General features: G+C 44.3%; 3 non-coding genes across 3 annotated transcripts; all 3 read left to right on the top strand.

Moving 5' to 3' along the window:
* The first annotated feature begins 295 nt into the window (after positions 1 to 295).
* On the top strand, positions 296 to 368 carry trnav-aac (transfer RNA valine (anticodon AAC)). The gene has a single exon. It is a non-coding gene; the product is annotated as a tRNA-Val (tRNA).
* A 3,348-nt stretch (positions 369 to 3,716) lies between these two features.
* trnav-cac (transfer RNA valine (anticodon CAC)) lies at positions 3,717 to 3,789 on the top strand. Its single transcript has one exon. It is a non-coding gene; the product is annotated as a tRNA-Val (tRNA).
* Positions 3,790 to 10,557: 6,768 nt separating this feature from the next.
* On the top strand, positions 10,558 to 10,630 carry trnav-cac (transfer RNA valine (anticodon CAC)). Its single transcript has one exon. It is a non-coding gene; the product is annotated as a tRNA-Val (tRNA).
* Positions 10,631 to 25,342: the final 14,712 nt, after the last annotated feature.

Here is a 25,342-nt window from a genome sequence, read left to right as displayed (position 1 = left end):
TATAGCTCTGATAGTCTGGTGGTGACGGAAGACCACCAGCCGTTTGAACAAGCCATTCAGCATCACCTTGTTGGGCTAAGTGCAGGCACTGTCAGAGCGCAGGGCGTCCTGCCTTTGAAAGAGTTTCCGAAGTGTCCTGATGTGCCCTTTAGCAATGCCAAACAGGTCTGTGAAAATGGCATCCTTTCGCGGCACTTCAGACGCCATCTCACAGTCTAGCCGACCTGAAATGCCTGAGCCCGTTTTACCAGCAGGCTTCAACGGTAACCGTTTGAAGCAAGACGTGGCGGTGTCAGTTTCCGTAGTGTAGCGGTTATCATGTTCGCCTAACACGCGAAAGGTCCCCGGTTCGAAACCGGGCGGAAACAGCCTGCTGTGGGCCTGCCCTTTTCGTCCTGTTTGCCCTCGTGGTTCCCCGGAGGCGGTGGGTAGCTTTTCTTCATTGGAGTGCCCGAAATCGGTGCTCTCAGAGCGTCCGTCCGTCGACAGGTTGAAATTGTAAACGCTGGTGTAGCCACTTTTAATTAAAATCTGATGATGATGATGATGATGATGTTGTTGTTGTTGTTCTTGTTGTCATCGTGGTCGCCGTCATTATTATTGTTAAAGTAAAGCAGTAGTTAGATTTGTTGCTACCGTAAGGTGTAGAAGGCACAATAGCTCTGTGATTGTCTGATGGTGGCACAAGACGAGCAGCAGCTGTTTGAACAAGCCATTGAGCATCACCTTGTTGGGGTAAGTGTAAGTCTTGTCATAGCTCAGGGCATTCTTCCTTTAAAAGAGTTTCCAAAGTGTCCTGATGTGCCCTTGAGCAATGCAATATAGGTCAGTGAAAATAGAAACCTTTATCTCACAGGCAGGCCCACGGGAAACGCCTGTGCGCGTTTTACCAGCCTGCTTCGATGGGAGCCAATCGAAACCCCAGGACAGGTTGGTTTCTGTAGTGTAGTGGCTATCATGTTCGCCTCACACGCGAGAAGTCCCTGGTTCGAAACTGGGCGGAAACAACCCGCGGTGCACGCGTGCCAGTGCCGTGTTACCCGTCCTCATCTCTCTGCCCCATGGCCGGCCGTCGTTTTCTCTTCCTCGGAGTGGCAAGAAATCCTGACCTTCAGAACAAATGATCGCAGAAGGGTAGCTTTGCGAGGCGCTGGAACTGACACTTTTAAAATCGATACATGTCGTTGCTGTTGCAATACGACCGTAGCAGGATCGGTGACATTGCTGTTACTCTTATGTAGTTGAAGGCGCAAAATAGCTCTGATAGTCTGGTGGTGACGGAAGACCACCAGCCGTTTGAACAAGCCATTCAGCATCACCTTGTTGGGCTAAGTGCAGGCACTGTCTGATCGCAGGGCGTCCTGCCTTTGAAAGAGTTTCCGAAGTATCCCGAAATCGGTGCACTCAGAGCGTCCGTCCGTCGACAGGTTGAAATTGTAAACGCTGGTGTAGCCACTTTTAATTAAAATCTGATGATGATGATGATGATGTTGTTGTTGTTCTTGTTGATGTTGTTGTTGTTGTTGTTGTTCTTGTTGTCGTCGTAGTCGCCGTCATTATTAATGTTAAAGTAAAGCAGTAGTTAGATTTGTTGCTACCGTAAGGTGCAGAAGGCACAATAGCTCTGTGATTGTCTGATGGTGGCACAAGACGAGCAGCAGCTGTTTGAACAAGCCATTGAGCATCACCTTGTTGGGGTAAGTGTAAGTCTTGTCATTGCTCAGGGCGTTCTTCCTTTGAAAGAGTTTCCAAAGTGTCCTGATGTGCCCTTGAGCAATGCAAAATAGGTCATTGAAAATAGAAACCTTTATCTCACAGGCTGGCCCACGGGAAACGCCTGCGTGCGTTTTACCAGCCGGCTTCGATAGGAGTTATTCGAAACACCAGGACGGGTTGGTTTCCGTAGTGTAGTGGCTATCACGTTCGCCTAACGCACGAAAGGTCCCCGGTTTAAAACCGGGCGGAAAGAGCCTGCTGTGGGCCGGCCCTTTTCGTCCTGCTTGCCCTCGTGGTTCCCCAGAGGCGGTAGGTGGCTTTTCTTCATTGGAGTTCCCGAAATTGTTGGACTCAGAGCGTCCGTCCGTCGACAGGTTGAAATTGTAAACGCTGGTGTAGCCACTTTTAATTAAAATCTGATGATGATGTTATTGTTCTTGTTGTTGTTGTTGTTGTTCTTGTTTTTCTTTTTGTCGTCGTGGTCGCCGTCATTATTATTGTTAAAGTAAAGCTACCGTAAGGTGTAGAAGGCACAATAGCTCTGTGATTGTCTGATGGTGGCACAAGACGAGCAGCAGCTGTTTGAACAAGCCATTGAGCATCACCTTGTTGGGGTAAGTGTAAGTCTTGTCATAGCTCAGGGCGTTCTTCCTTTGAAAGAGTTTCCAAAGTGTCCTGATGTGTCCTTGAGCAATGCAAAATAGGTCAGTGAAAATACACTCACCTAAAGGATTATTAGGAACACCATACTAATACTATGTTTGACACCCTTTCGCCTTCAGAACTGACTTAATTCTACGTGGCATTGATTCAACAAGGTGCTGAAAGCATTCTTTAGAAATGTTGGCCCATATTGATAGGATAGCATCTTGCAGTTGATGGAGATTTGTGGGATGCACATCCAGGGCACGAAGCTCCCGTTCCACCACATCCCAAAGATGCTCTATTGGGTTGAGATCTGGTGACTGTGGGGGCCAGTTTAGTACAGTGAACTCATTGTCATGTTCAAGAAACCAATTTGAAATGATTCAACCTTTGTGACATGGTGCATTATCCTGCTGGAAGTAGCCATCAGAGGATGGGTACATGGTGGTCATAAAGGGATGGACATGGTCAGAAACAATGCTCAGGTAGGCCGTGGCATTTAAACGATGCCCAATTGGCACTAAGGAGCCTAAAGTGTGCCAAGAAAACATCCCCCACACCATTACACCACCACCACCAGCCTGCACAGTGGTAACAAGGCATGATGGATCCATGTTCTCATTCTGTTTACGTCAAATTCTGACTCTACCATCTGAATGTCTCAACAGAAATCGAGACTCATCAGACCAGGCAACAACTGTCCAATTTTGGTGAGTTTGTGCAAATTGTAGCCTCTTTTTCCTATTTGTAGTGGAGATGAGTGGTACCCGGTGGGGTCTTCTGCTGTTGTAGCCCATCCGCCTCAAGGTTGTACGTGTTGTGGCTTCACAAATGCTTTGCTGCATACCTCGGTTGTAACGAGTGGTTATTTCAGTCAAAGTTGCTCTTCTATCAGCTTGAATCAGTCGGCCCATTCTCCTCTGACCTCTAGCATCAACAAGGCATTTTCGCCCACAGGACTGCCGCATACTGGATGTTTTTCCCTTTTCACACCATTCTTTGTAAACCCTAGAAATGGTTGTGCGTGAAAATCCCAGTAACTGAGCAGATTGTGAAATACTCAGACCAGCCCGTCTGGCACCAACAACCATGCCACGCTCAAAATTGCTTAAATCACCTTTCTTTCCCATTCAGACTTTCAGTTTGGAGTTCAGGAGATTGTCTTGACCAGGACCACACCCCTAAATGCATTGAAGCAACTGCCATATGATTGGTTGGTTATTGAACAGGTGTTCCTAATAATCCTTTAGGTGAGTGTAGAAACCTTTATCTCACAGGCTGGCCCACGGGAAACGCCTGTGCGCGTTTTACCAGCCGGCTTCGATGGGAGCCATTCGAAACACCAGGACAGGTCGGTTTCCGTAGTGTAGTGGCTATCACGTTCGCCTCACACGCGAAAGGTCCCTGGTTCGAAACCGGGCGGAAACAACCCGCGGTGCATGCGTGCTAGTGCACACAGTGCTGACCACAAGTGAAGGTCTGAAGACTTTGTACTTGACGACCGCTGTAAATGGTTTCTTGACAGTTGTTGAGCAGAAAGTTATTGATCTTCCGAGGGAAAGGTCTGAAATCCGGGGGGTTTGCATAGGAATCAAAAAATTCACCATGGTGGTCCTCCCTTAGATAAATAGCCAGCCAATGTTCTCCGGGCATATTTTTAGGGTGTGTGTTGATTATGTACATTGCAGGTAAATTCTTGATCTTAAATTTAGGCAGCTGATCGCAGGCGTAGACTCCTTGAAACAGTTTCCGTGAGCCGGCCAGGGCATTCATGATGTGGTTGAGCTCTCTGGTGTTCATTTTAATAATAATCATACGGAACGTTTCTCCTCTGATTCACCTCAATAATGTTGTCAAACACAGCATACACGACCATATTTACAGTGTGTGGTAGAGGCTGCTTGAAACGCATCTCCAAACGCATATTGCCCGTCTTCATCAGTGAAATATGTTGTCCACACTCTTCGTCAGGGGTCAGGTTGAAACCATACAGGGTGTAACCGCTGCAGTATTCCCGGCGATCGATCAGCAGAGTTTGATCCTTGAGATGGCGACCCGTAGCCAGTACTAGACTGTAATATTCACGAACCGCATTGCCGTTTTCAAAGTCAGGTTGAAAAGGTCTGGATGGAACCTGCACACCATCGACGTACAATGCTATAAATTCCGCGTTATAATGTTTAAAGTTAAAGGTGTTCTTGTTGTAAACCCCGGTAAATGCATCATTATCCACGAGACCTATAATAACCTGTTTTGGGAGCTGTCCTAGAAACAGATTTTCCTGGTTCATCACCCGTGTCCCTGCGGGGATACTGTGGACTTTCATATAGACTCTTTCGATCGGGTACTTGGCGTTTGCCGTCACTAACGCCAGCGCGTGTCCTAGTTTAACCGCCGGGGAGACGGACACTTATTTCACAAACAGCGAGGCCGATAATATGGTCAGTTTATATTTTTCCGTATCAGGGGTCATCAGACAAAAAGCACTTTTACTACGGATCATTTTAATTTTAATGTCTACCCCGTTGAGCATGAGTTTTTCTTGGAAAAATATGTCTGCATGGATATGCCCCATTAGCTCAAAGGTCCTCCCTTCTGTTGAAGAGGCCGATCTTTTTTGCAAACCCTTATTGAGTCCCTCTGGATCCTTGTCGTCCATAGCTTCCGGGATGTCTTTGAAGAGAAGGCCGGGGCTGAACTGTTTGCTTAGGGTCTCCTCACTATAATTAAGGATACACTCCATCATGGCTCTATAGGGGTAAGTATTGCTGCTTTGACTAATGAGCCGATCTCCCAGGGTCACATCCACCTGTGAAAACATGGTGGCCACCGGGTAATTGATTAATTGATGACCCCAGCGTTGGCCGTCTTCTCGATTGCATCGCCATCCTAATCAGTCACTTTACAGTTCATTAAAATAAATGTGTTATTCAAATCAATATAATCCTCGCCATTGCCAGCTATAAAAAACTCCAGAGGGGCCGTGTCTGAAATTGCAGAAAGAGGGGGAATCTCTACATATATGATCTTATCTATACTCGTTTGAGTGTATGGAACTGTAAACAGATCCAGTTCTGATTTGACGCATTCTTCCGATAGACTGTTGACAAAAGACATGTTTAAAAGATGTATCCTGAGGCTCTATTTTTCTTTCTTTGAGACTTTCTTTTTGCAGGTTTTTTCTTGTGCTGCTTCCTTCTCCGAGTGTTTCCACGATATGTTGGAGAATGAGAGATTCTTCGTTTTTTGTTAGCCACGGATCTTCGTCGCCCTGGTGGACACATGCTGTTTCTTCTTTTACCCCCCCTCCTCGCCATTACCATGAGACCCGAACCCTCCTGATGCTCATGGCTAGCTGCCCGGTTCATAACATTGGTGAACACGTCACTAACAATATTTTTAGCCGCTGATTTCAAGTGGGGTCTGGCTATAGCAAAGCCTCTCTTAAGCAGGGGTACGGCCATTCTAAAGAGACCATGAAAGAGTCCTCCTAGACCGGCGCCATACATTGTGGGGGCTCCTACAAAACCGGGCAAGCCGTTCCCGGCTTGCATCTTGTAATAATCCACATAGGCGCTAGGATCTACATAACCCCTCGAGGTAGCCATTTTAATAATGTACAAACTGTTTCAGGGGTCGAAAATGTAGTTTGACAATAACTTTACTGAAGCGGAAGGGTACGTTGATATTCTGATCCGATTTTACTTCGATCGTGATGTTGTCAAATTGGGTCTTTGAGACTGGTACGTAGTGTGGCTTGTCATAAGTAATTGTGACCATGTCATTGCTTTTACCTTTAATAAGTACATTTCTCAAAAGGGGGACATAACTATCCCCGACCCTCTGGTGGGTTATGATATCCGTATACACATAAAGAGTGTAAAAGCCGCCCCACCACTTCTGAGAACCTGCTCTCTGTGTCAGAATAGATCCCAAATATACGCCCCAGTTGGCCGCTGGTTTGAATGCTAATACCTGGTTTTGACACCTTGTACACTCTGTTTTTAATAGGGTTGTAATATAGCTTGATGTTGAGGGTGCCTTCTGAGAACTGTTTATGCATCTCATCTAATATTTTATCCACATTGTCATAATAACCTCCTTGTATCGTGAATGTCCATTGACTCTTTTTAACATCATCAAAAATGGCGAAGGTGGCATCCTTATCTTGTAAAACAGCCCAAGTGTAAGGATACTGTATTTCCGCCAACCCCACTTCCCACGACCCCCTTAGATCTATAGATTTTCCAAATTGTACCGTGTAACTGGATATTTCATTTTTAGGGTATATATCGAGAGAGGCGTTACTGGGTAGAGTCACGTAGAAGCCTCCTGATTCCATCTTGAGTATCGAAAGTAATGCCCACAACACACCCGCGGGCAAGTTGTTATAAGGATTGAATATCGCAAACCTGTTGTTCCGGGACCCAACTATTGAACTTTTCAGGCCATCCAAGCCATTTCATCAACACATATTTTTTCCGGTTCTGGGTTTTTTCAGCTAATATCTTTTCAACTCTGTATACACTGTCTTTACCCACAATAATTTTTTGTAACTCGGCTTCGTAAAACGTTCCTTCTATATCCTCCCCGTCATAGTCTTTTAACCGGTACACGGGTGGGTCTCTAGCCAACTGTTCGGTAACTGTAAAATATTCGTCAGAAAATGTTTGTTCATAACCTTTGGCAAAAGTACTCCTTAGCTTTGAAACGCGAACCACATCACCGATGTTGAACTTATAAGTAGTTTTTCCCTTCTTAATAAATGGTCCGTATAATTTTTTATAGACCTTAAAAGAATTACTTTGATCAACATCTTTAGGCTTCATTTTAATACTGGTGTGATACCCTTGGTTGTAAGCATCGATAAAATCCTGAACTTTATCAAAATACTTGAACGTGTTGACCGCTGTAAAATATCTCCACATTTTGGTCTTTATGGTGCGGTTAAACCTCTCCACTACCGATGCCCTAAGCTCATTACCGGTGGTGAAATGATGTATTTTGTGTCTCTTCAGTAGATTCTGAAATTCTCTGTTGAGAAACTCTTTTCCTTTATCAGTCTGCAGTTTTTTAGGACATCGACCCTGGGACAATATATCCTCAAAGGCCCTTGTCACCGCCCGACCTGTTTTATTATGTAGAATGCGAGCCCAGGCATATTTTGATAACACATCGATACACATAAACATCAATTTGTGACCATTGTTATGTTTTGATAAATTTGACATATCGACTAGATCCATTTGCCATTGTGAGTCTATGTCAGTTGCATATACGCGGTTTCTTTTAAAGTTAATCCTGAGAGGTTTATGTTAGGTATAGGCGTCTTGTTCCCGTAACCATTCTGAAACAACCACATCATTAACCTTCACTCCGGCCTCAGCGAGTCCTCTTTGAAAACCCTTCTTACCCGCCAAACCCCCAATCTTGGCTGGGTTGTAGTATAGTTCCTGCATTTGGGGAGCTTGCCGAGTCATTCTGTCAAATAACCACACAGACCCACACTATGCGCAAAGTTTTTATACAAGGTTTTTTATTCAACTTCAGGAGAGCAGATACCCCTTTTAAGACATTTGAGAAAAGTATAACATACACAACAATTTTTTCTACGGTCCAGACAAAATGAAATCAGATGATTGGTTACTTGATCTATATCAACAAATATACCTGTTTCTTTATCTTGTAGGCACACACCTCAGTTACATATGTAAATAAAACAACATTATGACCTATTTTAAAATTAAACAGAGGTGTATTAAACATGCTCAGTAAAAGGTCATACAGATGTTGATGAAATGGCCTAATATCATTCTTGGCCCCCTTGAGCCCTTCATCCCAGTGTTCGTACCCCCCTGTCTTTGTTACAGCAGCCATTCACTTTTCCAGGTTTGAAAGTTGATCCTCATCGATGGTTAAATCTGTAGAGAAAAGGCTCGCGTTGGCTACTTTTCTGTCAAGCACATGGTGTAATAGCGCTCTCAGGTTAGCTGCAGAGTGTTGATGACAGAACCAGTTGCAGAAGCAGTCCAGAACATTCCCCATGTTCAAAGTCCCTTAGTTCAGGTCAGAGTCTGAATCAGTGGCGTAGATGTCGAATTCTTCGTCGCTGCCCCCAGCTTTAACTTCTTTACGGAAGAAATAAGCTTTTAGCTTGCCAGCGGTTTTTCTACTCGGCTCATCCAGGTCATTGAGCAGCTGCCCAAGTTTCTCTATTATAAACGGCTCCTTTTTCAGCTCCAGCAAAATCTCATCTATGATTTTCTGGACTTGTCCCACAGTGACATGTATGTGGGAGTAAGAGAGCGCCTTGATTAGTGCCGGTTTCAGCCACGGTTTGTTCAGTCTTCTGTAAAACACGTTGAAATAGAACAGGAAATAGTAACGGTCTGGTTCAAACAAACAACTGTGTCTCAACTGACTGGGGTGATTCACTTCACACCCCCGACAGACTTCTTTCAGAGCTCGGTCGATGAGAGCACTCAGAATATACACCAGGGTGCTTTTAACCACTCTGCTTACTTGGTCACATACCCCGGGCATAAATCCTGCGTCTTCATCACGCCCCCGGGACAGTCCGATGCTCATTGGGTCGCCTGGTGGTTTGTGGGGTGTTTCTCCATCCATTGGACTGACCCCCTCCTGAGACGCACAGACGGTAGACAGTTCGGCAAAATCGAGGTCCTCCATGAGCTCCAGAGGCTGGGGATCCCCGAGACTCATTTGGACATCCATCGCACCGCATGTTGTTTCGTCCTGAGGGACCGGGGTCTGAGGTCTTGGAGAGTAACCACAGTCAAAGGGTTCCAGAGTGTATACAAAATCTGGGGAATAGAACCAGGGGTGATCCCGGGTTTGAAGAGGCCTGTAGAGCCTGTCGACGTCCGCAGCTTTCGGGTAAGACATTCTCTTTAATTTTAAACCATGAATGAATTGTTGCACCTTTTATCCTATCTCTTCACTACGTCACGACACACCGCCCTCTTAGAAGAGAGTAGCCCCTGAGCCGTCAGACCCCCCTCCAAAACCCCACACGTCGTCTGTCGTAGTTCTGCAAGCTTTCCCATTCACACCTTTCAAAACCCTGAGTCGGAGACTCCATTTCGCATTCTCTTGGACCCTCTTGCAAGCCTTCTAGAGTCTTATCCACAAGCCCCAGATCTCTCCAGGCCATCACCTTCAACCAGTCCTCATAAGAGTATTCAATTACCGTCTCAAAAGGTTCCAACGTACCCTCCTTCTCTCCCAAAGCAAAAAGCTCCACTCCAACATAGCTGGGATCCCTTTTAAAGCGGTAACCCCGTCGAGACCCCCAGAACAACACCCAGGAGCGTTCAATCTTCAAAATGGTGAGTACAGGAACCCTTGCCCGGGATTGTTTCTTGCGGGGTATCATGTTGATGTCGCTGGACATGTTGAAGAAGCGGGATGTTTCTGATGCTGAGAATTAAAGAGGTATTGCCTAAAAGCAGCGCGGGTTCTTAAATAGAGAGGAGAGTTTCGGGGCGTTGCCTTCAGAGGGGTGGGGGTATTTATGGGTGGCCTTGATGTTCAGGGTTTTATGGGTGTACACTTTCTGACGGATATGACGTAGGAATAATTAAGGAAATAACTCTACCTAAAATCACGCCCCCCAATTATGACGTAGGAATATTAATAAGCTTAGGGCATACGTCATAACAAAATAGGCCGCGCCCAAAAAACCTTACTATCTACTCTTATGTAGTTGAAGGCGCAGTATAGCTCTGATAGTCTGGTGGTCTTTTAATTAAAATCTGATGATGATGATGATGATGATGATGTTGTTGTTGTTGTTGTTGTTCTTGTTGTTCTTGTTGTCGTCGTAGTCGCCGTCATTATTATTGTTAAAGTAAAGCAGTAGTTAGATTTGTTGCTACCGTAAGGTGTAGAAGGCACAATAGCTCTGTGATTGTCTGATGGTGGCACAAGACGAGCAGCAACTGTTTGAACAAGCCATTGAGCATCACCTTGTTGGGGTAAGTGTAAGTCTTGTCATAGCTCAGGGCGTTCTTCCTTTGAAAGAGTTTCCAAAGTGTCCTGATGTGCCCTTGAGCAATGCAAAATAGGTCAGTGCAAATAGAAACCTTTATCTCACAGGCTGGCCCACGGGAAACGCCTGTGCGCGTTTTACCAGCCTGCTTCGATGGGAGCCATTCGAAACGCCAGGACGGGTCGGTTTCCGTAGTGTAGTGGCTATCACGTTCGTCTCACACGCGAAAGGTCCCCGGTTCGAAACCGGGCGGAAACAACCCGCAGTGGACGCGTGCCAGTGCTTTGTTACCCGTCCCCGAAGCTGGCCGTCGTTTTCTCTTGCTCGGAGTGGCAAGAAATCCTGACCTTGAGAACAAACGATCGCAGAAGGGTAGCTTTGCGAGGCGCTGGAACTGACACTTTTAAAATCGATACATGTTGTTGCTGTTACAATACGACCGTAGCAGGATCGGCGACATTGCTGTTACTCTTATGTAGTTGAAGGCGCAGTATAGCTCTGATAGTCTGGTGGTGACGGAAGACCACCAGCCGTTTGAACAAGCCATTCAGCATCACCTTGTTGGTATAAGTGCAGGCACTGTCTGAGCGCAGGGCGTCCTGCCTTTGAAAGAGTTTCCAAAGTGTCCTGATGTGCCCTTGAGCAATGCAAAAAAGGTCAGTGAAAATAGAAACCTTTATCTCACAGGCTGGCCCACGGGAAACGCCTGTGCGCGTTTTACCAGCCTGCTTCGATGGGAGCCATTCGAAACGCCAGGACGGGTCGGTTTTACCAGCAGTCTCCAACGGTAACCGTTCTAAGCAAGAGGTGACGGTGTCAGTTTCCGAAGTGTAGCGGTTATCACGTTCGCCTAACGCACGAAAGGTCCCCGGTTTGAAACCGGGCGGAAAGAGCCTGCTGTGGGCCGGCCCTTTTCGTCCTGCTTACCCTCGTGGTTCCCCGGAGGCGGTAGGTGGCTTTTCTTCATTGGAGTTCCCGAAATTGGTGGACTCAGAGCGTCCGTCCGTCGACAGGTTGAAATTGTAAACGCTGGTGTAGCCACTTTTAATTAAAATCTGATGATGATGTTATTGTTGTTGTTGTTGTTCTTGTTGTCGTCGTGGTCGCCGTCATTATTATTGTTAAAGTAAAGCTACCGTAAGGTGTAGAAGGCACAATAGCTCTGTGATTGTCTGATGGTGGCACAAGACAAGCAGCAGCTGTTTGAACAAGCCATTGAGCATCACCTTGTTGGGGTAAGTGTAAGTCTTGTCATAGCTCAGGGCGTTCTTCCTTTGAAAGAGTTTCCAAAGTGTCCTGATGTGCCCTTGAGCAATGCAAAATAGGTCAGTGAAAATAGAAACCTTTATCTCACAGGCTGGCCCACGTTTAACGCCTGTGTGCGTTTTACCAGCCGGCTTCGATGGGAGCCATTCGAAACGCCAGGACGGGTTGGTTTCCGTAGTGTAGTGGCTATGATGTTTGCCTCACACGCGAAAGGTCCCCGGTTCAAAACCGGGCGGAAACAACCCACGGTGCACGCGTGCCAGTGCCGTGTTACCCGTCCCCATCTCTCTGCCCCAAGGCTGGCCGTTGTTTTCTCTTCCTCGGAGTGGCAAGTAATCCCGACCTTGAGAACAAACGATCGCAGAAGGGTAGCTTTGCGAGGCGCAGGAACTGACACTTTTAAAATCGATACATGTTGTTGCTGTGACAATACACCGTAGCAGGATCGGCGACATTGCTGTTACTCTTATGAGTAGATAGTTGGGTTTTTTGGGTGCGGCCTATTTTGTTATGACGTATGCCCTAAGCTTATTAATATTCCTACGTCATAATTGGGGGGCGTGATTCTAGGTAGAGTTATTTCCTTAATTATTCCTACGTCATATCCGTCAGAAAGTGTACACCCATAAAACCCTGAACAACAAGGCCGCCCATAACCTGTTGTTCTTGTTGTTCTTGTTGGTCAACTGTAGAGTGTGAATGGGTCGGCTCTTCCTGTAGTGGTTGGGGGTCTTTTTTAAATATACATGTAATGGTTTAGTAAATCTAAACCGTTATAAGATCAACAAGTTCTGTTGTCTGTAATGGTCCCAGGTCTTAACAATGCCAGTTTTGAATAGTGCGTTTATCATATTCACACTGTCTCTGTCTGTCTCTCTCTCTCTCTCGCCCAATCATTTTATAAGATCAACAAGTTCTGTTGTCTGTTATGATCCCAGGTCCTAACAATGCCTGTTTTGCATAGGGTACTTATGTTATCCACACTGTATCTGGCTCTGTCTCTCCCCTCAAATTTAATTAAAAATAAAATTAAAAAAGAGGGTGTGTGTGTGGGTGTTTGTGTGTATAGGTTAATTGTGTTTGTAAAAAAAAAAAAAAAAAAGCTGTGGTTATATTTTATCTCTCACATAATGTGTTCAGTCGTTTTACTTAAATACATTCTAGGGTCTTAAAGCTCATAAGAGTTAGACTTAAGATAAGGATATGCTTTTAAGGTATTTTAGCAGTCTCAATCCCTGATGATAAGGAATCGTTTAAAAAATAAAAACAACTGATCACTCAATGCTAAATAGATCACAACACTCAAGGCTAAATCACTCACACCATGGGGGGCGGGGGTGGGCTCAGACAACAGTAGGTATGGCGTGTGGTATCAAAACATTCAGAATACTTTTAACCTATATAATTTATAAGCTTTGTAAAATAAACCCAAATATCTCTTTTGCGGGGATAAACGCTGTTCTGAGTAGTTTGTGACTTGTTTATTACCAAACAAAGCATCGCTATTAAAAAAAAAAAAAATCACTGTAAAAGCGCTAGTTATTTTAGATCTTTATAGTTATTTTCTTGGCTCAGGTTGTTTTTTAGCGCTTATAAAGGCCTGAAATATTCTTAGTGGTTGTTGACTATAGGTCTTGATGCTTAAAAATGTTTTTTTGAGAGACCAAAAGGTTCTAATAAAAGTTTAGAGTAGAGAGGAGAGAGATCATCTCCATCTTGGTTTCTATTTGAAATTTGATGCAGTGTCATTTTATTGGTTGGTTTTGATATGTTAATTGGTAACAGGGCGGCACAAAGGCCAGACCAGAACAATGCCTTACAAGCAGATCCGGCATGTGGCCATCAGTATAAGTATGAAGGTCTGGTCTTCAGCTCGACAGACTCATACTGACCTTTCGATTTAAGACTAAAGATCAACAATGTCCGGAAACAACATCAGCGACTTCGATTTAAACGAGTTTTTAGGCAAGTCTTCAGATTATTTTCATTGACTCAGAGCGTGTTGTGTGCATGTATTGTAAATAAGGCTATAACATCTGTTTTAAGTTCTGTAAAATTATTTTTCAGCCAGTCAACAGCAGTTATTTCCCAACGCTGAGGAGATAATCTGGAACAACGACGGTAATATTTTGTGTTTGTGCTCATGGGTTCTTATGTATGGGTGTGTGTGGTTTTGAAGAGGCTCATTAGAGTTATGAAAACGTTTTAATATATATTAATGCCGGTCTCTTTAATTACACAGATACTATCGAAAGGCCTGTGATTAATGTCTCCGAGGATCGACCAAGAGAAGTGGTTGTCCCTAGACAGGCTGTCTGCCGACCGGGTAAGAACTAAACCCCTGTTTGTTTGTATAACGTTTCTGTAAGATGTTTGAGTCCAGTTTTGTTAATTTAAAAAAATTATCCTGTCTAACAGTATTAAGAAACGTGGTTCGAGACAACGAAAGGCCTTCCACATCGAGGGCTTGTTTCGTTTTACCTACGAGAACAGTAACCTTTCAAGAATCTGAAAGGCCGTCAGCCCCGGTATCTGATAGCTGTGAGTATATATCTGCAGCCTGTAAGAGGTTAAAGCTTTTTATAAAGCGGTGTGGTTAAAGGTTAAACATGTCTCTTACCTTCACAGCGGTGCAAAAAGCTAAACCAGCCGAAAAACATAAGAAACGATTATTCTGTGGAGGTAAGTAAGATCTTTCAAACTTTAATGTTTTTAAAAGGGCTTTGTTTGCCCGTTGAGGGCTAATATTTAAGCGATGGGTGACCGTTTCCTGTAGGGCGGGGGGTTCTGGGAAAGATCTTTAGAAGTCCGGACAGGTCTAGGCTTGTTTCTGGGGAACGTGTTTAGAAATGACCGATTGCCGTACCGTCTGGTTAGGAAGTAAAGCCGTCTGAAAGGGTTTAGTAAGTTGTTTGGCTTATCTCCCGCTATTATACTTCTGTTTTAAAGTGGTTGTAGGAAAAGGCTTGAAGGTGTTCATTGTATTTAATATTTAAACAGATCGTGAAAACGTTTGTGAAACAGGAAGTCCCGGGATCAGGAAGCGTTTACACTTGGAAGGTTATTTTAAAAATGAAATGTTGTTGTGTGTGTGTGTGTTTTATTAACAATATTACAGTTTTTAAAGAAACATTTAAGAAACAGTTTATTTACAGCTGCTTCTCTGTTTTACATTTATTATCAAGTCCTAATAAATATATTGTCTGTAAATAATAAGGCGTTGTAGTGAATGTCTAAGGCTATTTTCAAAGGTCTAAAAAAGCTAAAGCTTTTGAATGTCCTGGACATGTTGTTTTAAGTTTGATTTCTGTCGCCGTTTAAAGATGTAAATGTAATGTATATTTTTATTCTTCCCAAGACTCTTGGGATAGTCATTCTGTGGATGAGCTATTGAGGACAATTACCCCGTCTAAGTGGGATCAAACATCTTCCCCGGTGAGATCACCGAGAGGATCCCCCACGGTGGTCTTGGAGACCCCCCAACATCTACTCAGGCCACAGCCTTCTGGGGGTAATTCAACACCCCAGATTCAGCCCGCCGCATTGTCGGGCGGAACAAATACAGGCATCCAACAACCTCATGGGTCGCCGTCAGTCAGGGCTGACACACCACCCAACGACGGCCTGGTTTCAACATCGTTCCCCCAGACCCGTTTCTTGGCTACAGAAACGCGGAACAGTACCCCGCGCTTGGCCAGGGTGTCACCGCAAAGGCCTTCTTGGTCTCCGTCCATGAGTATACGCTCGCTCCCTGCCTCCTTCGACCGAGATTTACCGGAGCGACCATCCTTTGAAGCTGAGCCAGGCCACCAGCCCCCGGAGCTACTTCCTGAAGGTCGGCATGAGTTGCTACATACTTAGTTACAAAATCAAAGACTTGTGTTAGTGGGGCAAAACCTGGTGATAGAGAGCCAAAACACCCTTATTAATACCCTTACTAACGAATTGTACCGTATTTAATGTATTAATAGACACAAAACGCCTTACTATTGTGGGTTGTTGGAAAAATAAAAAATAAATTAAAAAATGTCCTGACTTGGTAAAAGAACTCACAAACTAAAGGATTATGAACAAGCTAGGGCCCCAAAAAGACCTTCCCGAGAGAACATCCCCGGCCCTGTTGTGAACTCCTCTGATGTCCCAATGAACCTGGAACTATTACAAATGATAAATAATTTAAATAACCCCCAATTACCACCGATAGAATGTGAATTAACAGACTTACCGGTGAACCCCGACCTGTTACAGATGGTCAATGATCTAAATAACCACCTCCCACCGGTAGCGCTTATAGAGGTTCACCCCCTAGTTCACCCCGATTTGTTTGAAATGGTGGAGGCTTTGGAGGAGCTACCCCGACCAAATTCTGCCCCTATTATAAATGATTTGAGACAATTAGAACACAGGATGGCGGCAGAAGCAGCCATCACTATAGAGGAGGGTCTTGACATTAACCGGTTGGATATCTTTGAAGGACTTTTACAGGCTTTAAATGAGCCTCCTCAAAAAGGGGGTTTTGTAGATGTCAGCAGTGGGGGTGTTCGGAATGTGGAGGGTTCTGAGACTGATAAGGCTGTGGAGGACATGCTCTGTGAGAATGTAGGGGGTGAAGGCTTTGTTCAAAATGATGATGTGTCCAAGAGTACCAGTGATCCCGTGATTATAGATAGACCGGCCTATAACAATTTTGAAATGATTCAGCGTTTTAATTTTGCAGAACTTTTAAATTGTGACAATTATGCAGAAATATTTGTCAACATACACGAGGCCTTGCAGAAAATGCTTGAACAGGTTGCTGAAAGGGTCAGACCTCGAGATGTTGTACAGTTAGAACTCAGAGGGGATGATTTGTTTAGCAACCTATCTGTAATGCTGAGTGGAGATAATTTAGATGTCTGGCTAAAATCGAAGCGTTATTGCAAAGTAACGCAGCCATCTTAGCTGATGAAAGTCTGTCTCTGGTAATGAATGTGGTTCGTAACCCTGAGGGTGGGGCGCTTAGAAGACTGTCGAAATGCTTGAAGAACGACATAATTAGGACCAAGCTCAGGCAATTAGTGGTGAGTTCCAGTGGGGACAATAAGCTCTGTTTTGCTTACAGTTTAATAAAACTACTCACCCCCGACATGCCTGAACCCCAAGCTCTGCAAGAGGCTTTAATGCTTCATCAGAGGGCCGGCTTAAACTCTCAACAGATGGTTGCCTTTTCAGACATCACCAAGTTTGAGGAGTTGTTGTCTTTAAAAACTGTTTTGTGGTACCGTTGTGAGGTAAAGGAAGTATTTGTGAAATTTCAGATACATCCTGAAACCCATACACAGACACTGTTTCTCTTCCTAAGTGATAGTCATTACTTTGGAATAAAGAGTTTGACGGCTTTTTTGGGTTGTTCGTATGTTTGTCATTGGTATTATAAGGCCTTCAATGATAAGCTTAAGCACCGCTGTGACGGTTACTGTAACGTCTGTTTCAATCCGCAATGTCATAAGGGTTTGGCCCCTACCATCCGATGTAAAGATTGCTTAAGGATTTGTCTCTCAGCGTTCTGTTTTTCCGAGCATAAGGTACAGAGGGCCGCTGCTGAGTGTGTTAAAAAACGGAGTTATTGTGATCAAACTAAATATTGCCCGCAGTGTTGCCTCCAGTACCGTTTTCATGAGGTTAAACCACACAAATGTCTGGAGCCGAGATGCAGGATCTGTAATGCTGATTTAACCCCGGGGTCCGAACACCAGTGCTTTATTCAGCCGGTTAAAAAGGAGCCGCCGCACAACCGGTATGTCTTTTTTGATTTTGAATGCCGGCAAGAAAACGGGGTCCACGTTGCTAATTATATACACTGTATTGACATGTTGGATCGTGAGTGGTCAGCTAGCGGTGAGAGTTGTGTCAGGGATTTCTTTACGCGGTATCGCGGTCCAAAATACCTCAATTACACATTTATTGCCCACAATGCTAAGGGTTATGATTCTTACATTTTGATGAAGTATCTGGTGGAAAATGGGGTGACCCCAAAAATAATAGCTCAGGGTAGCAAGATCATGTGTTTCACCGACGAAGCTTTCAACTAACGTTACATAGACTCGTTAAATTTCCTCCCCATGAAATTGAGCGCTTTGCCTAAGGCTCTGGGTTTTGAGGCTCAGAAGAAAGGTTGGTTCTGCCATTTTTTTAATACTAAGGACACTCAAAATTATCGAGGGTCCTACCCGCCCGCCTCTTATTATGGGGTTGATACTATGATGTCTCATGAGAGGGAGGAATTCTTTAAATGGTACAATACGGTTAAGGGAGGTGTTTTTGATTTCCGAGAAGAGATGGCCGCTTATTGTAAAAATGATGTGGTGATCCTTAAAGAAGCCTGTGTGCGTTTCCGCACCGAGGTTATCAACACATCGGGTCTCGACCCTTTGCAAAGTGTGACCATAGCGTCTCTCTGCATGAAAATGTATCGGTCCAATTTCTTGCAGAAAAACACTATAGCGGTCACCACTTCTGACAACTATCGTGCTAGACAAAAGAACTTTTCGACTGTCTCCATACAGTGGCTGGAATACCTGAGTGCCCGGGATAACATCTTCATCAGACATGCTTTAAATCAAGGGGAAGTCAAAATGGGGCCTTATGACTTAGACGGTTTTAGGGACGTGTCCGGGCGGCGTACCGCTTATGAGTTTGCAGGTTGTATTTACCATGGCTGTCCTCAGTGCTTCGACCCAAACACCTTTAACCCCGTAACACAAAAACTCTGCGGTGATATGTACTATGATTTCCAGGAACGAATTGAAACTTTAAAAAACACCTATGGTTTGAACGTGCTGGTGATTTGGAAACACGAGTGGACGACCCTGAAGCAACAGGAAGCGGGGGTACAACGGTTTATGGAAACCTTGGACTTTCCTGAACGTCTAGAGCCCCGGGATGCGATATTTGGGGGTCGTACCAACGCCCTCTGTTTACATTATGAGGTAAAGGAGGGTGAGAGAGTAGATTACTATGATTTCACCAGTCTGTACCCTTATGTCAACAAGACCAAAATGTACCCGGTGGGGCGTCCAACCATTGTTTATCGTGACTTTCTCGAAATCGGACATTACTTTGGTTTGATCAAAGTCACCATGTACCCTCCTCGCGAGCTGTTCTTACCCGTGTTGCCTTACAGGTGTTCGGGAAAATTGATGTTCCCTCTGTGTAGAACGTGTGTGGAAACTGAAAATCAAACTACCTCTTGTCTGCACAGTGATGAAGAGAGAGCGCTGACGGGTGTCTGGTGTAGCATTGAGCTTGACAAGGCGGTGGAGAAAGGTTACAGAGTCGGTAAGGTGAATGAGGTTTGGCATTTTTCTGAAAAATCTGATACTCTTTTTGCTGATTACATTATGACCCATCTGAAAGGGAAACAGGAGGCATCGGGCTATCCCTCATGGTGTGTTGACTCCGCGGCCAAAGAGCGATACGTTCAGCAATATTTTGAAAAGGAAGGGATCCGTCTAGAGCCGGGGAACATAACTGTAAACCCCGCCAAGAGACAAATGTCCAAACTGATTTTAAACAGTCTGTGGGTTAAGTTTGGGGAAAGAAATTACCATCTAAACACAACCTTGATTAAAACCCCTGAACTGTTCATAGAATTTATGTTTTCCAAACAACATGCAGTATCATACTTTCAATTCTTAAATGACCACGTGGCACAGGTCCAGTGGAGGGCCCCTAAAGATTTCCCCACCAAACAGGGGAACGTTAATGTTTTCATAGCGGTTTTTACCACGGCTTACGCCCGGCTTGAACTGTACAACTTAATGGATCAGTTGCAGGAAAGCACGCTCTATCATGATACTGACTCTGTAATCTTTGTCACCAGGCCAGGGGATTGGGTCCCTCCCCTCGGGGACTACCTTGGGGAGTTAACAAGCGAACTAGATCCTCAGGACCACATAGTGGAGGTTGTTTCAGGGGGTCCTAAGACTTACGCATACAGAACGGCTGCGGGTAAGACCTGTATGAAAGTTAAGGGTTTCACTCTGAACCATTGTAACAACAAGCTCATTAACATCAAGTCTCTGACGACCCTGGTAGAAAGTTATGTAACGAGAAAGACGCGCCTCCTCGTGAGATTATTACAGCCGGAAATCAGATCTATCGCAATAAAAAGGGGTACACGTTGGAAAATAGATCACTAAACAAACGGTTCAGGGTGGTGTACAATAAAAGAGTCTTGAAGACTGATTATACCACTCTGCCTTATGGATATTAGTGGTGGTTTTGATAACAGACTTCAACACCCTTTCTCCTGTATTATAGCCGGTCCCTCCAATTCGGGGAAGAGCTATCTTATAAAGAACATCATAGAAGATGTGGACGCAACCGTGTCCCAAGCTCTTGACAACATAGTGTGGTGTTACTCTTGCTGGCAACCTCTCTACGATGATTTGGCTTCGAAAAAATATAGTCTGTAATTTGTGCAAGGTCTCCCCGCCTCGTTGTGTGATGATGACTTGTTCCCGCCCGGTCAAACTAATCTAGTGATCCTTGATGACCTGATGGAGCAGGCCGGTGACAACAGTGAAGTGGAAAAAGCTTTCACAAAGTACACTCATCACAGGAATTTAAGTATTATTTATTTAGTTCAAAATCTATTTTTTCAAGGTAAAAAAAGCCGCACTATTAATTTATATGCCAATTATATAATTCTTTTTAAAAACCCCAGAGATAAACTACAGGTCACCGTCTTGGCTCGTCAAATGTACCCTAACCAGACCAAGTTCTTTTTGGAGGCATTTGAGGATGCCACCAAAAAACCCTACGGGTACTTGATTGCGGACTTAAAAGCACAAACCCCAGAAGACTTTCGCCTCAGAACAGGTTTGTGCCCGCCCGATTGGCCGGCAGTGTATGTGCTAAAGAAAAGGAAATAAATAAGAATGTCTGTTCAGATTAAAAGAAATCTGCCACTTTTGCAAATGTTATTTGAGGGGAGCCCGCGCCATAGGAAAGCTGTGCTGGCAGGGGCCCCCTCGGATTTGATCGAGACCCTGTGTGAAATAGCTTTTAACATCTTACGCGGTAATATACCCCTAACCCCTTCTCAACATTCTAAACTCAAAAAACAAAAAGCGGTTATCAAGATCATCGCTAATAAGAAGTATTCTATTAAAAGAAAAAGAAAGAAGATTAATCAAACCGGGGGTTTTATAGGACCGCTGTTGAGCATAGCCGTGCCTTTCCTAACCAGTCTTCTAGCTTCCAGAGTGGGTTAATAATGGAATATGCTCAGAAAATGTTTTTGATCCCTCAGGAGCAGCTTGAGAAACTGAGAAAAAATGTTGTCGGGCCAGAGCCCATTAGACAAATGGCCGAAAACAACCTGGACTCTGAAATGAAAGCTATACAGGCCAGGGCCGATTTAAATCAGTATTCCAAAGCCCAGTTGTATACCAACATGTTACAGCGCTACCTCCGTCTGGTTAGACAGGGTGAAAAAGATCAATACATTTTAACTTTAACCATGGCCTCTCAAGAAAATGGTTCTGGGGCTGATGCGGGGGGTTCGGTTGATAAAGATGTTGCGGTGACCGAACCTGTTGAGAGTTCAGAGGGAGATGTTGTAACGGATGTTTTGAGAAACATGCCGGCCAGAAGCAAAAGACATGCAGAATATATCCTGCACAAAATGGTTCAGAAACCGCGGGTAACGGCTTGGAATGAACAGGGTGAATTTGTTTTTAAGGGACAACTGATCAAAGGTTCACACGTTTGATTTGTTGAAGAGTGTCACTAGCACTAATAAGGTACCCGATAGTCGCCGACCTGTAGGCTGGAATGCTTTCCTACAGGCGATGGCCTGTCTGAACATGCCCCAATCAACAGTTCCTAACCAGGAAACGCGACAAAAAATCCATCTGTGTAAAGAGGTGGAGCCTGATCTGACTCCGATATCTCATTACTCTGACCGTGCTGAGCGACCATCCTCAGGATCTATCCATCGTTGGGAAGCTTATTAATCTCATGTTTTTATTTGTCTCCCCTGTAAATAATGACCCGACAAACAATTTTTTTTTTTTTTTTTTTTTTTTTTCAAATGTTGTACATTTATTTATACCATAACCCCTGCTTTGTATAAGAATTGTGTTGAATAAAAACAAAACTAATGATTCAAAGGCTGTTTTCATTATTTTTTCACCTTAACACGCATGACATCTTTTAAAATCCTCACAAGAACACCCCATCTGTATACATGGCTGGCTAGGGTCGTAAGTCATTGTGTTATAAGGGGGGGTCCACAGTGTCCTGACAAACTCTGCCACTTTTTTATCATTTTGGCCTAAATCCTCACTGTACAAGGCCATAATATCGGGGTATGACCTTCCTTTAGATCTATGATATAAGAAAAACACACAGTGTTGACCACAAGTGAAGGTCTGAAGACTTTGTACTTGACGACCGCTGTAAATGGTTTCTTGACAGTTGTTGAGCAGAAAGTTATTGATCTTCCGAGGGAAAGGTCTGAAATCCGGGGGGTTTCCATAGGAATCAAAAAATTCACCACGGTGGGCTTCCCTTAGATAAATAGCCAGCCAATGTTCTCCGGGCATATTTTTAGGGTGTGTGTTGATTATGTACATTGCAGGTAAATTCTTGATCTTAAATTTAGGCAGCTGATCGCAGGCGTAGACTCCTTGAAACAGTTTCCGTGAGCTGGCCAGGGCATTCATGATGTGGTTGAGCTCTCTGGTGTTCATTTTTATAATAATCATACAGAACGTTTCTCCTCTGATTCACCTCAATAATGTTGTCAAACACAGCATACACGACCATATTTACAGTGCGTGGTAGAGGCTGCTTGAAACGCATCTCCAAACGCATATTGCCCGTCTTCATCAGTGAAAAATGTTGTCCACACTCTTCGTCAGGGGTCAGGTTGAAACCGTACAGGGTGTAACCGCTGCAGTATTCCCGGCGATCGACCAGCAGAGTTTGATCCTTGAGATGGCGACCCGTAGCCAGTACTAGACTGTAATATTCACGAAACGCATTGCCGTTTTCAAAGTCAGGTTGAAAAGGTCTGGATGGAACCTGCACACCATCGACGTACAACGCAATAAATTCCGGGTTATAATGTTTAAAGTTAAAGGGGTTCTTGTTGTAAACCCCGGTAAATGCATCATTATCCACGAGACCTATAATAACCTGTTTTGGGAGCTGTCCTAGAAACAGATTTTCCTGGTTCATCACCCGTGTCCCTGAGGGGATACTGTGGACTTTCATATAGACTCTTTCGATCGGGTACTCGGCGTTTTCCGTCATTAACGCCTGCGCGTGTCCTAGTTTAACCGCCGGGAAGACGGACACTTTTTTCACAAACAGCGAGGCCGATAATATGGTCAGTTTATATTTTTCCGTATCAGGGGTCATCAGACAAAAAGCACTTTTACTACGGATCATTTTAATTTTAATGTCTACCCCGTTGAGCATGAGTTTTTCTTGGAAAAATATGTCTGCATGGATATGCCCCATTAGCTCAAAGGTCCTCCCTTCTGTTGAAGAGGCCGTTCTTTTTTGCAAACCCTTATTGAGTCCCTCTGGATCCTTGTCGTCCATAGCTTCCGGGATGTCTTTGAAGAAAAGGCCGGGGCTGAACTGTTTGCTCAGGGTCTCCTCACTATAATTAAGGATACACTCCATCATGGCTCTATAGGGGTAAGTATTGCTGCTTTGACTAATGAGCCGATCTCCCAGGGTCACATCCACCTGTGAAAACATGGTGGCCACCGGGTAATTGATGACCCCAGCGTTGGCCGTCTTCTCGATTGCATCGCCATCCTCATCAGTCACTTTACAGTTCATTAAAATAAATGTGTTATTCAAATCAATATAATCCTCGCCATTGCCAGCTATAAAAAACTCCAGAGGGGCCGTGTCTGAAATTTCCACGATATGTTGGAGAATGAGAGATTCTTCGTTTTTTGTTAGCCACGGATCTTCGTCGCCCCCTGGTGGACACATGCTGTTTCTTCTTTTACCCCCCTCCTCGCCATTACCATGAGACCCGAACCTTCCTGATGCTCATGGCTAGCTGCCCGGTTCATAACATTGGTGAACACGTCACTAACAATATTTTTAGCCGCTGATTTCAAGTGGGGTCTGGCTATAGCAAAGCCTCTCTTAAGCAGGGGTACGGCCATTCTAAAGAGACCACGAAAGAGTCCTCCTAGACCGGCGCCATACATTGTGGGGGCTCCTACAATACCGGGCAAGCCGTTCCCGGCTTGCATCTTGTAATAATCCACATAGGCGCTAGGATCTACATAACCCCTCGAGGTAGCCATTTTAATAATGTACACACTGTTTCAGGGGTCGAAAATGTAGTTTGACAATAACTTTACCGAAGCGGAAGGGTACGTTGATATTCTGATCCGATTTTACTTCGATCGTGATGTTGTCAAAGTGGGTCTTTGAGACTGGTACGTAGTGTGGCTTGTCATAAGTAATTGTGACCATGTCATTGCTTTTACCTTTAATAAGTACATTTCTCAAAAGGGGGACATAACTATCCCCGACCCTCTGGTGGGTTATGATATCCGTATACACATAAAGAGTGTAAAAGCCGCCCCACCACTTCTGAGAACCTGCTCTCTGTGTCAGAATAGAACCCTAATATACGCCCCAGTTGGCCGCTGGTTTGAATGCTAATACCTGGTTTTGACACCTTGTACACTCTGTTTTTAATAGGGTTGTAATATAGCTTGATGTTGGGGGTGCCTTCTGAGAACTGTTTATGAATCTCATCTAATATTTTATCCACATTGTCATAATAACCTCCTTGTATCGTGAATGTCCATTGATTTTAACATCATCAAAAATGGCGAAGGTGGCATCCTTATCTTGTAAAACAGCCCAAGTGTAAGGATACTGTATTTCCGCCAACCCCACTTCCCACGACCCCCTTAGATCTATAGATTTTCCAAATTGTACCGTGTAACTGGATATTTCATTTTTAGGGTATATATCGAGAGAGGCGTTACTGGGTAGAGTCACGTAGAAGCCTCCTGATTCCATCTTGAGTATCGAAAGTAATGCCCCCAACACACCCGCAGGCATGTTGTTATAAGGATTGAATATCGCAAACCTGTTGTTCCGGGACCCAACTATTGAACTTTTCAGGCCATCCAAGCCATTTCACCAACACATATTTTTTCCGGTTCTGGGTTTTTTCAGCTAATATCTTTTCAACTCTGTATACACTGTCTTTACCCACAATAATTTTTTGTAACTCGGCTTCGTAAAACGTTCCTTCTATATCCTCCCCGTCATAGTCTTTTAACCGGTACACGGGGGGGTCTCTAGCCAACTGTTCGGTAACTGTAAAATATTCGTCAGAAAATGTTTGTTCATAACCTTTGGCAAAAGTACTCCTTAGCTTTGAAACGCGAACCACATCACCGATGTTGAACTTATAAGTAGTTTTTCCCTTCTTAATAAATGGTCCGTATAATTCTATATAGACCTTAAAAGAATTACTTTGATCAACATCTATAGGCTTCATTTTAATACTGGTGTGATACCCTTGGTTGTAAGCATCGATAAAATCCTGAACTTTATCAAAATACTTGAACGTGTTGACCGCTGTAAAATATCTCCAGATTTTGGTCTTTATGGTGCGGTTAAACCTCTCCACTATCGATGCCTTAAGCTCATTACCGGTGG

This window comes from Amia ocellicauda, unplaced genomic scaffold (assembly GCF_036373705.1).
Source record: "Amia ocellicauda isolate fAmiCal2 unplaced genomic scaffold, fAmiCal2.hap1 HAP1_SCAFFOLD_219, whole genome shotgun sequence".
Lineage (NCBI taxonomy): Eukaryota > Metazoa > Chordata > Actinopteri > Amiiformes > Amiidae > Amia > Amia ocellicauda.
Note: the sequence above shows the minus strand (reverse complement) of the source record. Positions and strands in the feature narration are given on the sequence as shown.